General features: G+C 35.7%; 1 pseudogene; it reads left to right on the plus strand.

The window, feature by feature from the left end:
• The window catches only part of LOC101572472, a 174,145-nt pseudogene extending 161,956 nt beyond the window's left edge, over positions 1–12,189 (plus strand).
• The last annotated feature ends 4,050 nt before the right edge of the window (positions 12,190–16,239 follow it).

Here is a 16,239-nt window from a genome sequence, read left to right on the forward strand (position 1 = left end):
AGACCGAGGAAACTCGAGCCTCTGATATTTTGGTCTGTGACTTGGGTTGTTGAACCTCCAGAAGAGAAGCTTAATGATGTTACTGCCCTACAACATAGGCAGTTGAGCTTGACATTACTGTCTGTCTGGGTGTCAAGCACCTTGGGCATGGCATTGAACAGGTATTTTTCCAACAATCGTTAATACTCTACTTTCTCTTAGTTGAATGAGAAAATTTGTACTAATAGTGTTTAGACAAGATATTATGTCTGCATCTTGTACTACAAATAACTACTACGAAGATGACAATATGCAATATATTAATTATTGTAACTGTCCTAATAACCTGTTTTGAAACTGTCTCATTGCTATCTCTTTCTCAATAAAATTAATTTTTAAAAAAATTTAAAAATAAACATAAAAAGGGGAAAAAAGCTTTGTGATATGAGCTAGAGGAAAAACTAGAATGATGTAAGTAGAGATTGGTTATTCTAGTTGGAGCTCAGAAGACCAGAACACGGATACAATTGCAGACAGTGTAGGCCAGGCTCAGGAATTTGAAAGCAGAAAGAAAAGCTCCAGTTACAGTAGGGATCATGTGTGTTACACTGTGGGAAAATTTTTCTACACTTTGCTTATGTTGTAAAATTTTGAAAGAAGGCTGATATTAAGGTTATTAGACCTAGGTGGTTGAGGATATTTAAAGTAATCCCAATGTTAGTACTCTGCTATACATAGTGTTCTTTGCTTTTTTCCAAACTTACAGGAAGGACTGAAAGAAAAAAGCAGAACAGAAAAATTTAAAACACTTACATTTTGGCCCAAAATTAATCACATATAAATTTGGGGCCAAAGGAAGAGTGGTGACTAAAGAGATTAGAATCATTAAAATGAAATCAAATACTTTGTATAAAAACAAGTAGAAAAATATCTTAAGGGAATTTAAAAAAACATTGTGTCTTTACCCATCCCTTCCTTTTGAGAAGAGATCCTTGTAGTCTTGAGTGAGAAGGACCTTCTAAGGAAGTGGTGGTAACCTATGGCATGGTTGCCGCAGTGGGTTATTTGTTATCACTGAAAGCTCCACAAGGTTCACTGTTCTAAGGAGTTGGTTCCCTTGCATTTATTCTTCTTTATCCTTCTGAATACTCAGGGTATAGTAGCCATAGTTCAAAGTGGCAATCTACTTTCTTGTTGACAGCAAATTTTGGCATTTTCTATGTGATGTTGGTCTTACCAGCAAGAAGAATGCAAGAGTTTTGGATTGGTCTACCCTGGTATTGAAGAAAAACTTGAGAGGCCAGACAATGATCCACTGAAAGGATCATATATAAAGGGAATAGGTGCAAAAGTGCAGTGGTGACTCCAAAAATCAGAGATGCCAGGAAGATGGATCTTCTGCTGAGGAAAACTGAAGTCTCTGAGTGGTTTCTGCCAGCATAGAGGCTGTGTGTGGCCCGCCAGCACGACCATGGGTGGATGGCTGCCCAAGCCCTTTGGAACTCACACTTTGCTATGTGCCTGGCAGGACTGAAAGCTTGCCCTGCTGGGATTGAATCTTTCTGCTGTTCAATTCTTTTCTATTCTTCTATTCCCTTTTAGTATGGAGTATTTATCCTCTGCTGTTGTACCATGGAATTATGTCACTTGGTTGTTTTTATTTTGCAAAGGTTCACAGCTGACAGTTTGCTTTGAATTTCTGAAGACAGTTGGACTTGGAATTTTGAAAAATGCTACAATTGTTGAGACTTTGGGAAGGGATTGATGTATTTCTGGTTGTATGCAGGATAACAGTGTTATGTCAGGGAGAAATATGAACTTATTATTGTCTTTATTTGTAGATTGAGTTTGGTTTAAGGAGACGTATTTGAGTGTTAAACTGACAAAGTTTCAGATGTGGCATTTAGGATGATTGGCTCTGGGATCCTCTATGGGAGACTGGTAGAGTATACTTTCAGGTGTGTCTGTGTGTGTCCTTGGGTGATGTCTTCCCCATAGCTCCTTTCTGTCTGGCCCTATGCCTTTGCTCAGTATCCCACTGGCATGAACTAAATAGCTTTGCACCTTATAGATTCTGCTATGAGGTCTCTGTCTTGGGACCGGCCCACATGGGCCCAAAACTGTGAGGAAAATTAAACATTTTCACCTTTTTAAGCATGTCAGATATTGTGTGCCAATGATGGGAACATCCATATGACATCATATCTTATAATCTATAGATTTTTTATCTATAGATTAATGGAAGTGCTTTTGATTTCCCAACATCTTAGTTTATTGAATGCATCATGTAATTAATACCCATTCACTAAATAATTATTTTTTATCAGATGAATTATTTTTGTAGTGTCATAACTTTTGCCTATTTTTGCAGCCACATATTTATTCGAATCCCACATGGTTGCCAGTTTCTACCCCCTTTCTCTATCAACTGAAGAAAATTTTTGATCTCTCTCAAAAGACCCCAGAATTCTCGTTAAATATGTACAAGTTAGAGACAGATAGTATTCTTCACTCTATTCCTTATTATGTTAGTTTGATGGAGTTTTTATATTGTTTCTCTGATGGTCAAGCTATTATTTGAATTTTGATTTTTTTTCTTTTTATTTAGGTCAGGGTGTTCAGGGTGTACGGATCTCACTGCATAAATCAAACTCGTATCAATCCTCCTGTTTACAGTCTCCCAAGTGCTGGGATTACAGGCATGTGCCACTGTGCCCAGTCTCAATTGAGTCATCAGAGTGCCCTGGGGGTGGGGCCAGAGCAGCTAGCCTGGGGATTGAACTCCTGGCCCCTGCATTTGCCTAAGCAGGTGCTTTAATCCACTGAGCTATTTGGCCAGCCCTATTATTTGAATTTTTAGAGCTTTTAAAAATATACTATTTATAAGGACACCAGAATAATACATATGCTGTTTAGTAAAAAGAAAATTAAGTTCCCAAGTAACTAAGGTTAAGAATGAGGAGTCATAAGTACATGATAAACTGAGATTCTCAAAGGAAGCACACATGGTGGAATTAGGGTCAGGAAAGAGCATCAACTTCTTTTCCTGTAGCGATAAGATAGCAATACACTTCTAGGTGTTCCATGCAGTTTATTCTCAAGTGCACTCCTCATTTTCATGTACCGAGTGATAAAGGAATATATGTGATATATTACCTCTGAGAAGGTGTAAGGTGTAATTGTCCTTGTCCTTTAGTGCTCTATAGTAAATCTGCAGAAATATCTGGTGAAACTTTTAATTACGTTGAAAGAAATTGAATTTTTGTTTTAATTTTCTGAAGGCCTTTGGTCATTAGTCCAAGACGATCTGTATAAAAATCTCATTTCCATGCTCTTCAGAGTTTAAAGGGCTTCATCTTTTTTTTTCACTTTATGTATTTGGTATAGGGTCTCACTACACAGCTCAGACTCCTAGTGATTCTCTACAGGACGTCATCTTGTGGAAGCAGATGATTGGGCAGCGAGAGTCAGTAGAGAGCTGAATTTGCCTACTTTGCTGGCATGAGCAATTCTGAAGCTGCCTCACCTGCGTGGCATTAGTTGCATCATGTGGGGAATTGAACATCAACCACCTGGGATAATGTACATCGAAGAAATTTTTAAAAGGTCTACAATTCAGCAATTTTACACAGTTTTGGACACAGAGATGCTGGTGCTAACATGTGTACTAGGAGGTGGCCATTAGAGCAGAGAGTTCCTATCTCTTGCACACAACTTACAGCCATCAATCCATTCTCACAGCTTAAGTGGCTCTCTGCAGTTGTAACATCCTAGATCTACATTAAGCGGTTTTTCTTTAGCTGGAGAAAAGCAGTCATAACAGTGATGATAGTGGACAAACCTGTGTATTGCCATAAACATCTAGCTCCAGGAGTAATCTTATTTATTAACAGCAGTATAAAATGATTTATTCTTATCACTCTTCCGGCTCCTTGATTCCTACCGCATGTGCCTAAACACCAGCAGATCAATGGAGTAGTTAGCACCAAATCCCTCGGCAGGAATGTATACTCTTCAGACTGTTTAACTTCTCTTTAAATAATATTTTATTTCTCTTGGAGAGAAATTGCCTGTAAATTGCCTTCTAAACTTGAAATGTGGCTAGTATGGGGGAGAAAGTACATTTTTTATTTAATTCTATTTAATTTCAATTTAAATAGCCACAAAGGGCTAGTGACTACTGCATTGTACAGTTCCATATAGACACAGGTATTCGCTTTTTGTGTGTGCTTTTCTAGGAAATTGGTTTTGTAGTCAATACTTGATTATACCTTTCCTCCTTGAAGAAGTCTTTTCTTTTTCATAGATGACTTGTGAACTTGAGGTTGATTTTGGCTGTGTTTGTAAAGGGGATATTTCAGTCTGTTTTGATCTTCAGACATATATGTAGACTCGGAATACTCACCAATAGAAAACACCATCACAAAATTCTAGTACAAATAAATTGGAAATGTAATTTGATTTTTCCAGTTGATAGCAATGCACTGAAGTTTTTGAAAGTTTTAAAGGAATATTTGAACTGAGGGCAGATTATTATACATGTGCAAGTATACAGTGGAAGCCAGCCTATTCGTTAGCTTCTGTCCCAAAGCTTTATGTATTAAGAGATAACCTTGCCAAATAATGCCCTCTAAACTCAAAATACTGAAGCATATGTTAAGAAAAAAATTCAAAACCCCACACAAATAAGGAAATTGAGATTTATAAAGTACCCAGTTGTATCAAACATCACACTAAATGATTTCACATTAAAACCTGCTTCAAGAATTTAAACAATCTTGGGCCAGCCAGATAGCTCAGCTGACTAAAGTGCCTGCTTAGGCAGGCACAGCAATCAGGGGTTTGATCCCCAGCGTGCCGTGTTGGTCCCACCCTGGGGCATGCTGAGAGGGTAACTGGTGGCGAGCACCTATAATCCCAGAGCTTGGGAGACTGAAAACAGGGGAATCACTATGAGTCTACTCTGTGTAGTGAAACCCCGTAGACCCTGTACTAAAAATACAAAAAAAGAATTTAAACAATCTCAATATTGATGTAGATATTAAGAGATGGTGAGTGTAAGTGAGGAACATAGACTAAAACAGTATAGAATGGAAACAGAACAACACTAAGAGCATGCATTGGCAAATGACTGCATGGTTCAGGAACTATTGGCTATAGCTAAAGGCTAAGAGAACTTTGCACCATGGAACAAGCTACTAATACAAATAGAAATTATGTCAGAATTCTAAAGATTATTAATGTCTTGTGACTATATTTTTGGTTGTCTGATTTGTATAGGGAGAGTCAGGTCTCAGATTGTCAGTTGCTAATTTATTGGAGTAAAATTTATAATAATGGAATGAATATTGTGTTTCTAACAGAGATTCAGTAGTTGGCAATTATACTTTGGTATGTTATAATTTTTGTGTTTAAATTTATTGTATTTAGATGTGAGAAAAATTGTCAGATATGCTTATATACATGATTTTGGAGTTTTCCTTTCTTAAAAATGTAAAGAGGCAGAATTGGTATTTGTCTTTCAATTCATCCTTAAAAGAGCTGAAGAATTCTCAAATATATTGTTATGACTTATAACTTAATAAAGTTTGATTTAAAATGTTATTTTGCTTGATGTTATGAAAACTGGTACTAAATAATATTTCAATAAAATTTAGAATAGTGATGTTATATGGTCTTTAACATTTTGTTACATTATATTATTTAAATTTTCACAAATACTTATCCCTCAGAAAACAGTTTCAAAAATTGCATAGCAAACTCATTCCCTCTAAATATTTATATTTTTCCAAAGGACAGCTTGTTATTATTACTGTCAGTACCAAGCAGAGTTCATATAATGGTTACTAACAGTGTCTTACAGTCACTGAGCAGTGGTAAGGTCAGTGATGCCACAAAGAAGGTTAGAATAAACATTTGGACAGCAAACATGGATGTTTGGCCTTACACCAAAACTCAACCAGAATCTTAGTGCATTTCTAGTTGAGATTAAATGGAATCCCTGTTTAAACCTCACTATACACCTTTCTTTTTTTTTTTTTTTACCTTTATTCTTGAAAAATATTGTTGTTGGGTGTAGACTTCCCTATTGACAGTTTCATTTTTCAGAATGTTAAAAAATGTGTCATCATTTTCTTGACTTTCTTACAGATATTAAAAACCATTATCCATTATAATTATCACTGCTTTGAAGGTGCTTGTTTTGATCTTTTTTCTAGTTGCTACTACGATGTTCTAAGGGGCTTTTTCTTCTATTTTCTATAACATTCATTAAAATAAATCTAGATATAGATTTGTTCTTGCTTATACTCTTAGATTATCTGGGTTCCTAGATTGTTCTTTCTGGTCATTTCTGGAAACCCGACCTTAATTATGTCTTCAAGAATTATTTCTTCTATTTTCTTTGTTCAGTCCTCTTTTGTGACATCAGTCAAATTAAGGCCATGCCTCATCCTATATTTGCTAGGTTTTAAGTAACATTTTTTCCTTTTTTCAGTTCATTACTTTTGAAGATGTAATAGATGTGCATATTCAGTTGAATATTGAAGTTAGTCAAACACTGAATTCTTATGTGACAACATTTATCGCATTTTTAAAGTGTTTTTTCAAATATTCTTTTGGTTCTTTGTTTCTAAAATACTTTTTCAATCTTATATTATAATAAAGTAATTTTGTATTCTCTGATAGTGTTGATCATTAAACTTCCTGCATGGCTTCTTCTACCCTTGCTTCTGATTCCTAATGTTTGCGTCATGTTTCTTTGTGTGACTGATACTTCCTTGACTGTGTACCCTGGATATATTTTGAAGTTATTCTAGAATAATTTGAACCTAAGAGTGATAGTCCCATTCCATGGAGGAAAGATGCCTTTGCCTCTATGTAGAGGATTTGCCTATCAAGGACCAATTTGCACCTAGTTCAAGGCTTCTTTCCAAGGTCATTGAGGTCACGTATATCGTGAATACTTGGGCTCTGTGAGTGGTGGTAGTGTTAATTATTAGAGTCTTAAGTTATAGTTTGTATCAGTCAAAATGTTTTCAAGAAAAATAGAAATTATACCAAATATTTTGCAGAGAGCTTTAATGTGAGCAATTGATCCTGCATATATGGTGAAATAAGACACATAAAGAGAACCAGGAGATAGTGACAATGTGCCCTCAGGGACCTCAGACGGGAGACACATTTGAGAAAGGAGCGCCCTGGGAAAGTGCAGATTCTTGGAAGTGCACAGGGGAACTGGCTTTGGATCTGGGGCTGCTGGGAGAAACAATCCGTTGACTGCTGAAAACATCTGGGGCTCCAATAAATGGCCCATCCCAGGGTGAAGTTAACAGGAGCAGCAAGAAAACAAGAATAAGTAAGGCCTTTCTCCCTTTCTTCTGCCTTTTAAACTCTGCAGTCTCCTCCACTGGAGGAGCCAAATAAGAATCTAGACAGGTAAGGAAAATCTTTGCAGATTTCTGGCTTCAACATTAAGATGCAGAGTGCATAAAGAGAAATTTGAATGAAGGGCTATTGGCAGTCTTTCTAACTCCACAAGTCTCAAGACCTCTGCTGCTCCAATTCAGCATGGTCAACAATTTTGCCATTGTTCAAGTTGAAAATGCCCTCATAATTATGGTTTTCAGTTGTGCATTTATGTCTACAAAATCTTGTATTTCCAAGATTTTTTTGTAGTCATCCTCACTTTATTTTGTGGATGCTTTCAAAGGAGTACTTTAAAAGAATATTTCACTGAGGTTTGAGATTTTTTTGCTCAGTGTGTGTTGATACTAATAACCAGATGCAAAATTCCTCAGTGTACATCTTAACTTTAGTTAGAAAAGTATATTTCTTATTGCCTATGCAGTCCACATCCTTTAAAATAAAATTAACATATTTTAGCTTATCATGTTTCTGACTAATGAATGATGTTAAAGTAGTACTAATCTTAGCTTTTATTTCTTTGATTATAATCTCCCATTAGCAGGCATTTCCATTACTATAAGAAGCTAAGTAAGATTCCAAAGGCATGGATGGACCTAGTGATCATTCCATGAAGGGAAATGAGAGTGACACGGGGAGATAAGTAGTGTAGGATTTCACTCATATGTGGAAAACAAAAAGTGGGCCTCATAGAAGTAGGCAGCCCACAGGCCTCACAGATGGGGGAGAACTGGAAGCAGCAAGGGCTGGGGAAGGGTTGATTGCTGTGTTAAGTAATAATTTGAAGTAAGAAGTTCAGGTCTGCTATCACAGTAGTGAGGATGGGTAACAGTTATGCACTGTCTACTTGAAAATCAAGAATAAAGGAGTTTAATTGTGTTTGTCCTAAAGAAATGATCATTTTTTGAGGAGATAGATATGATTAGTCTGATGTAAACATTAGACAATGTCTACACATACTGAAACATCACGTGATGAACCACATTAATATTTACAACTTTATTTACATATCAATGGAACTAAATTAAAATAAATAATATTGGTAAATATTTGGCAAGACTGGGAATTACTTTCTAAGCTTTGAAAAGTTGTAAAATTCAAGTATAATAAAATTATACTTTTATTAATTTTGTTGACTTCTCATGGATATAATCAATTTTCAGAGTTTTGACACTTTTTAAAATGTTCTAGTCTATTTCTGTAGGACTATTACTCTTTTTTTTTGTAAAATTGCAAAGGCGTACTCTTATTTATTGCATTCTTTTGTGCTATGTGTTTCCACCATCAGGTGTGTATGCTTGCTTTTCACCTGTTGTAAATAATTAGAAGTTCCTCAAGTCCTTTGTAAATTTTTGGTGGGCCTAAATTATATATTTTTAGATAATACTATTATAAAGGTGCTCTACAGAATATGGCATATATTACAGAAAAGTATTTCAAAAACTCTTTGCTTATTATAAGTCATTAAAGTCAAAAAGGTTTTGATATTTGCTATCATGTTGAATAAATTTACCTCAAATATTGGTTAATATGATAAACAGACATAGGCAGTTGAGCGGTGGAGTGTTAAAATCAAGTTTGCATTTTATAAAACTTTTCTGTTTTCCTTTTGTCTGTGTCAGGAAGTCAACTGTCTTAAAGTCAATGCTCATTTTAAGTCAACTTTGACTAAAGTCAAAGAAATGGCGTGTCTCACTGGGACCCGCCCTTTGTGCCCAGACACCTCTGAGATCCTGGGGAAGGAGGCGCTTGGAAGGTCACCTCTCAGAGTACCTTCTGCACCTGGAGCACTGCGGTCTTAAGGAGAAATGGAAATGCATATCATTCCAGTCTTGTCTATTTATTTAGTTTACTTGCAAATTTTCATTTCCTTTATTACTTTTTGAAGCATTAAACTGTTTCAGTTGTTGCCCACTACTGCTCTGGAAGAACCAAAAACAAAATAAGCACTCTTTGACATTTGTTTGCAATCCTCTGGCTGTGGTTTTTCTCCATTATAGGTTGTATGTCCTAGAGATCATTCATGATAAATAAAAAATAGAGGTATATACCTAATACCATCCATCTTATTCTGATAATTCTTGTAAATAGGAGTAGTCAAAGTCCAGGTACATGTAAGACTTAGGGAAATAGATACACAGTGCTTCTTAAATGTGTGGATGTGTTATTCTGGAACCCTGGTCCGGATTAGCTCTTGTGATATTATTCATGTTAGTTCTTGTTACATTTTTTGTTACTTTTATTTCCTTACAACTCAAATTCTGTCAAAAAGTCCTGAATATTGCGTGTCATGAACATAGAAGTATGGAGTTTCTTCAGCTTTTTGTAGTTTCCTGCTGGTCTTTGGACATCCCTTTGTTCTCTCTCTTGCTGCTCCGTCTCTTCCCATCTTGTGGTTCTACTACTGGTCCTGTTGCACGTGTTGTTCTGCACTCTCTGTCTCATAAGAATCTCATCAGCTTCCATAACTTCCCTGTGCTGCTTCTGTGAGTACAATTTCAATAACTGTATGGCTTTTCCAGACTTTCTAAGCCTTCCATGTGCATGTCTGACCTTTCCCACTGTTTGGAAATTCCTTTCCTACCAACATTTCAAAAATGGAAACTTGCTATTTTCACTTCACGTATTACTTCTCTTCTAGTCACCAGCATTTTGTAGTGAATCAAAATCAAAACCTGAAGATTACCTTTGGTTCCACACTGTCCTTGTCAGAAACCAGCTCCAAAAGTCATACACACGTGATCTATGCACCTTGTTCTAGCTGTGTCAGCACCCTGCTTGCTCTGTCTGGCTCCTCTGAGACTCTGTTCCTGCTCTCTACAGTTAATATTCTATATGATTATCATTTCATATTTCAAGTTCCAGTTTCAATTGTCTTGCTCCTCTGAAAACATCCTCCAATAACTTCTCAATTACTGCATTATTTACAACCATCTCCTTTTGATATTTAGGCCCTATTTTATTTTAATATATTACTACTCCAGTGGCTCTGGTGAACTTTCCCAATATGATGATGTTCTCAAAAAATTCTGTTTTCTCTGTTCCTTCCCTTGCTGACATTTGACCCAGGGATGCCAGTGTAGTCACGATGGGAATTTTATGCAGTGGATGGCATCTCTTTCAACACGACTGCTTGAAAACTGTTCTTTGGTTATATAACCTAATTATTTATATTTTCTAATTATATTAAGGTGGAGGTGAAGATAAAAATTAAATATATTTAGGTGTGATGTTTTATATATGTATACATTGTGAAAAAATCATAGTTAAGCTGGTTGATGCATACATCATTTCACATAATTCCCATTTTATTTTGGAAGTGGTGAGAACTCTTAAATTCTACTTTGAATAAATTTAAAGTGTATAATGTAGGACCACTAACTGTAATAATCAATCTGCATATTAGAACCCCAGAACTTATTTATTTTTAACTTACGTATTTGGTGCAGGGTCTCACAACATAGCTTGGACTCATAGTGATCCTCCTGTTTTCAGCTTCCCCAGTGCTGGAATTGCAGGTGTGCACCCCCCCACCCACTCTCCATGGCCAGCTCAGCATGCCTAGCGGGCAGGGCCAGCATGGCATGTGGTGCTGGGGATGGAACCCCAGTCCCTATGCTTGTCTAAGCAGGTGCTTAATCCTCTGAGCTATCTCACTAATTGTATGATCCATTGTATAATTTAGATACTAATTACCACCTATACAATTTGCACATATTTTGTACCATTATATAGATTGCCTTTCCACCTTATTATATACTTAGCTATACAAAAGTATTTTATTTTATTTTTTTACAAAAGTATTTTAGCTTAAGTTTCAATTGTTTCCTTTTGTTTTTGTTGTTCAGGTTTAACTGTTTCTAATGTGCAAATTGGTATAAAGATCAATATTATGAAGGAACTTTCCAGAACGTGTGGAGAGGTGGAGGAGAGGTGGCTGCTCGAATGGCTACACACTCCTTCCAGGAAACTAGCTCCGCAAAAGAATGTGATTTGTGACAAATGCGAAGTCCCAGTTGTAAGAAAGGAGTTGTGGAGCACTGTCCCTACTGCCGAGGTACTGGTACGCAAATAAGAATTCTTCAGATAGAACCTAGAATGGTTCAGCAGATTCAGTCTCTGTGTACGGAGCTTCAGCACCATGGAGAACGCATCCGCCCTGAACATAGACTTAAGAGCTGCAAGGAAGGGAAGATGGCTAGAGAAAAGAAGATTTTAGAAGTTCATATTCACAAAGACATGAAAGAAGACCAGAAGATAACATTCCATGGAGAAGGAGACTAAGAACTAGGGCTGGAACCATGAGGTAGTATCATTGTGTTTGATCAGGAGGACCATGTTGTTTTTACTCAATGAGGAGAAGATCTTCTCATGCGTATGGATATTTAGCTATTAAAGCACTTTGTGGCTTCTAGAAGCCAATGTCCACTCTTGACAACTGAACGACAGTCATCATCTCTCATCCAGGTCAAACTGTGAAGCATGGAGACATCAAGTGTGTGCTAAGTGAAGGTAAGCCAATTTATCATAGATCATATGAAAAGGATCATCTTATCATTGAATTTAAGGTAAACTTTGCTAAAACCAGCATTCTCTTTCCTGATACTCTCATTGCTGGAAAAACACTTACCTGAGAGGAAGGAAGTAGAAGAGACCAATGAAATGGATCATGTAGAATTGGTGCACTTTGATTCAAATCAGGAAAGACGACTCCATTATAATGGAGAAGCCTATGAGGATGACAAACATCGTCCCAGAGGCGGTGTTCAGTGTCAGATCTCTTAATGGGGCCAGTGAATAGTGCTCACTGCTGACATGTCGTGTGCAGTAGTGAGTGTGGGAAGGACTAGAATCATCATATACTCACTACTCGCCATTGTTTTTGTTTCAAAATTCAATTATAGTAGTGTTTTAAAAGTTAAAAGAAGAATAAACACAAATACAGAAGCTCTGCCTTTGCTCTGTATGTATGATGACTTCAGTGTGCAAGATGAATTTTGATGCCTGCAAAAAATCCCTAACCCTGGTGCGTGTATGCCAGGCCTTGCAATTGCATTCAGTTGCCTAAATGGACAGGCTTAGACTGAAATGCTAGATATATGTGTTGACTTTAGTGTATGAACCTTCATTGTTAAGCTATAGACTAAAATTGTATTTAACTGGCAATCAGAAAAAGGAAACAGTTTGTGGAAGTGTTGGTCTGTCTGTAGTAATTTGTATTAAGTGGGACTCACTGTGATGCCTCTGCATTCTGCTGCCTCAACTACTACTTGAAGGTGGAATAAAATTTTAGTCTGTGATATAAGTGATAGAAATGATACCTTTCTAAAGAAGGGATTTATAATAATGCTGCTTGTTAAGGCCCTGCATTTCTGGGATGGCAGTCTTTTCTGCTGTGCTATCTATCTATCTATCTATCTATCTATCTATCTATCTATCTACCTATCTATCTAACCTCTGACCACTCCTCATTACATTGTCTCTCCCTTCTCTTTGGACCATGATAAGCCCTTGAGTTGTGACTTCAGAGCTGGGTAATGGAACTTAAAGTGAAGAGATTACATGGAAAGATAATTTGCATGTGCAATATAAGAAGGTATTCCATAGGCATAGGCATGTTACAGGCTTACTTTAACCCATTTGACTTAATGCTCCAAAGTAACTGTAATTTTATGGTAACAGTATAGTAAATTATGATGAGCAGTTTTACTTGTATGTTAAAAAAGTTATATGTTCACATGCTTATTCTGGGGATCAGAATTTAAGTAATTGTTAAAAGGTATGAATGTCTTCTTGATCTACTGATTGCAAAGCAAAAAAAGTATTATGAACTTTTCCCATTTTCCTTTTCAAATAACTTTATGGTTTTAGGACTTATGCTAAGTCTTTGGCTCATTTTGTGGTGAGTTTTGCACATGGTGTATGACAAATATCCATTTTTTTTAATGTGTGGATATGCATTCTTCACCAATGCCACAAATTTCAGAGTGTGTCTTTTATCCATTTTCTATTGTTAACACCTTGTGAAGGATTATTTGACAGCATCCGTGTGATTTCACTTTTGGGCTTTCTATTCTGCTGGCTCAGTCTGTGTGTCTGATATTTTCCCTGTACCATACGGGTTGGATCACTGTAATTATGTAATATAACTTGAATTTAGGAAGTATGCTGCATGCAGTTTAGTTATGCTTGCATAATATATTTTTAGGGTCTTTTGTGTTTCCATGTAAGCTCTAAGATTATTTTCTCTATTTCTATGAAAATAGCATTGAGAATTTTAAAAAATTAACTTCTCTTTATATTGGAACATTAAAATTGTATATATTTGTGGCATGCAGCACATCTTGGTGAATGCATATGTTGAGGAATGGGTGAGCAAGATAATTTGAAAGTCCATTATTTTGCATGTCAATCTTTTTTGGTGGTGAGAATATTTAAAGTTCATTCTTTTTTTTTTCTATATCTTAGCCAAGGGTCTACAGGGTGTTCAGGGACTCACTACTAGATCAGACTCACAGTGATCTGCCTGTTTACAGTCTCCCAAGAGCTGGGATTATAGGTGCACACCACCACGCTCAGTCTTAATTACTGTATCAGCATGCCCTGGGGATGAGGCTGGCATAGCTGGCCTGGGGATCGAAACCCTGGCCGCTGCGCCTGCTTACAGGTGCTTTAATCCACTGAGCTATTTGTCCGGTCCTTTAAAGTTCATTCTTCTAGCAATTTTAAAGGATGTAATATTTGTTATTACCTATAATCATCATGTATAACAGATGTCCTAAATTTGTTCCGTGTAACAGAAGATTTGAGAAAGATTTATATTAGCTATTCTTTAAATGTTTGGTTTGGTTGTAATGCTGTTAGTCCTGGTTTTATCTTTGCTGGGAGATTACTGACTCTTTGCTTTTTGAATTTTCTATTTCTTTGTAATTCAGTCTCAGGAGATTATGCAATTTTAGAATTTAGTCCATTTCTCTTATGTCTTTTGGATATCTGTGAACAGTTGAAATTTCTCCTGTTTATTTCTGATATAACTTGATTTTCCTCCATCAAAATAAAGGTCTTTAAATTTTGTTTATCTTTACAATATTCTAAATTTCATTGATCTTTTCTATTGTTTTATAATTTATATTTTATTTAATTCTGTTTAGATATTCATTCTCTTCCGTTAGTACTTTAGTATGCTACAATAATGTAGAAAATATTTCTTCTCCATTAATGGGGATTTTTACTATACCCTTTCATCATACATTTGTTTTTACTGTATCACTTAATTTTCAGTTTTGTACATTCATTTTCATGTGTCTCAAAATATTTTCCAATTAATTTCAAAATCTTTTATCAAATTTTAATTTATGAATATGATTTGTAATTTCAGAGTTTATTATTTTACTTGATATCACTTCAGTCTTCCTGAATTTATTGATGCTCCTTAGTAATTACCTTAATTATAAGTGATTGTTCTGTATTTAGAATAATTATGTAATGATTGTAGGAGGTAACTGCGTTAGATATATTTTATCCTGGAAGAGGCTCCATATGTGCTTGAGAAGAATGTGAATTCTGCTCCTTTTGGATGGAACATTCTGCATAAATTAGATTCATTTGCTTTAAAGCATAGTTCAAGTCCAATGTTGCCTTTATCATTTCCTGCCTGGATGATTTATCAGTTGTTGAAATTGGAGTTATGAATTTCCATATCATTATTGTGTTGCATCTGTCTGTCCTTTCAAACTATTTGCTACTTGCTCAATATATCTATGTGTTTTGATATTGAATGTGCAATATAATATTGTAAATATTATGTTAAATCAAAATCATAATATCACCTTAATGAATGAATCCTTTCATTGCTCTAAAATGATACCCTTTGCCTTAGTTTAGAGTTTTTAACCTAAGTCTGTTTGGGCTGAAGCAGTATAGCACTACAGTGTAGCTATACCCACCCTCTACTGCCTTCTTTTGCATGTGCAATATCTTTTTCCATCTCTGCATCTTCAGTCCATGTGTATCTGTAGATGCCTCTAGGCCATATTATCCCCAAGAGTGAAGTGATTTCCTTTTTAGGCAGTATACAGTTGAGTTTTTTTTAATGTATCTATTCAAACAGTATATTTTTTTCTGGCAAATTTAATCCATTTATATTCAAAGGAATTACTGATAAAAACTTATTAGTACCTTTTTGTTGATTATTTTCTGGTTGTCATGTGCCTCTTCAACTCTACTGGCTTGCTTTCACTGTGATGTGGTGGTTTTCTACAGAAGTACATTTGAGTTCTTCCTTGGAAGTTGAACTCAAGGTCTCACACATACTAGGCTGGGGCTCTAGAAAGAATCTGGTCTGGACTTTGTCCTTGAAAGTCTGTGCATCTACTATAGAATTTCTTTTTTGGAATATCATAGACATAATTAACTAGCTAATACCTATTTTAAAATAGCTAAAGGGTATTTTAAGCCAATAAAAATTTATTTTTTATTGTATACAAAAACTCTTGCATACACAACCTCTTATGCTGTGAACTTTTAATGTTTTTGATGTTACAGTTTATACTTTTATATTATGCATGCTTTAATCAATTATTGAAGTTATAGCTATTTTTAATTAGCTTGGTCATTCAATGCTTACACTACAGATATGTGACTTTCTTGTTATCATTATAGTATTAAGACTATTCTGAATATGATCTTTTTATCTGTATCATCAACATGATAATCAGCATGTTAATTAGCATGTTAATTAGCATGATAATTTTCATGTTGATTAGCATTCTTTTGTTTCAACTTGAGAAATTTCTTGCAATGCAGGTCTAATGGTGATAAATTCCCTCAATTTTG

The sequence above is a fragment of the Octodon degus genome, unplaced genomic scaffold, assembly GCF_000260255.1.
Source record: "Octodon degus isolate 3935 unplaced genomic scaffold, OctDeg1.0 scaffold00139, whole genome shotgun sequence".
NCBI classification, from domain to species: domain Eukaryota; kingdom Metazoa; phylum Chordata; class Mammalia; order Rodentia; family Octodontidae; genus Octodon; species Octodon degus.